Source organism: Puma concolor, unplaced genomic scaffold, assembly GCF_028749965.1.
Source record: "Puma concolor isolate L17-30 unplaced genomic scaffold, mPumCon1.1.hap2 unalloc_scaffold_5, whole genome shotgun sequence".
NCBI classification, from domain to species: domain Eukaryota; kingdom Metazoa; phylum Chordata; class Mammalia; order Carnivora; family Felidae; genus Puma; species Puma concolor.
Window position 1 is genome coordinate 1,713,282 of NW_028240258.1, and position 1,419 is coordinate 1,714,700.

Below are 1,419 nucleotides of genomic sequence, written 5' to 3' on the forward strand. Positions count from 1 at the left end.
AGATTATGACCTGAACTGAAGTTGGAGGCTGAACTGATTGAACCACACAGGTGTCCCTGTTTTGTTTTATTTTGTTTTGTTTTCCCCCTGCAAGTGGATCTTGATTTGTTAAAAAAAAAAAAAAAAAAAACCTTTTAGAGGTTAGTATATTTCAACAAATGTAAACTTCAACTTTATTCTCTTTCAGTTATCTCTCAGGAGATTTTTGTCTATAGAGTAAATCCTGGCTTACACAAATATTTCAGAATGATAATTTTCTTCATAGGCTTTTTCTAGTTTCTAAATTGTACGATGCAAATAATACAGAGTAATCTCAAGCCACTGAACTGGACACATCTATGCTTTTCAACAAAATAGTATTTGTCTTTTGATTTTTTTTTTAAGTAATATCTATGCACAGTGTGGGGCTCAGACTCAGGAGCCCGAGATCAAGGGTCACATGCTGTACTGACTGAGCCAACCAGGCATTCCAAGTTATTTGTCACCATGCCACTGCTGTTCGTACCAGCAGTCTGAGGACAGCTTCCATAGTTCTCTCTGGTCTAGCCAGACAGTGGGACACAGGATGAAAAGCAGAGATGACTAATGTCCAGGAAAAGACAAGAGCCCCCAAATAAGGGTCCTTCCTCATATTTATTAAGATAAGAAGGCTTACAAATGTGATGGGCATGCACAAAGAGACAGTCAGTCGATGAACATGAACTTGGGGATGTGAGGAAACGGGATTTGGAAGACATACGGTGTTTGGGGTTTGGGTTAATATAAAAAAATCCTGGTGCCAGGCAGATGGGCAGATGGTTGTTAATGGCAGTCAAGAGGCACCCTGTCTGTTTAATTTAGCTAAACACAGAGGATGAGACAGATAGGGGGAATAGTCTCAGGCTTCACAAGACACCTTTTCTCCTGTTAGTCATCTCCGCTCTGGGCCTGCAACACAGTGGTCCATAGTCCACTTCACCAATTGACCTAACTTGGCCCTTTTCTTCTGTGAAAGCAGATTTTCTGCTATAGTACTAAATTGGGGGTGCTTCCACCCTGAATATCTAATCTTGTTTATTTTATATACCTATCTATTGGGCACCTTTACACCCATACCTATTTTGGGTCTTTGCCCCTCCCACTCTATTCTGGGGTTCTGCACCCCCTCTATTCTGGGGTGCCTTTGCATCCCCTGTCTATTTTGGAGTGCCTTACATTCCCTCTCAATTCTGGGTTGTCTTTGTACCTCCCTGTTCTTGGGGTGCCTTTGTACCCCCCTGTTCTTGGGGTGCCAGTCTGGTTTACCCAAACTCTGGTGTGAGCATTCTATGCCTTTGTACTTCTTTATGCCTTGTTAACACATTGGTGTAAGCCCAGGGGATTCCTAAGCCTATGCCCCACAGACAACTATTTGTTATGCCCACCAAAAGGAAATACAAT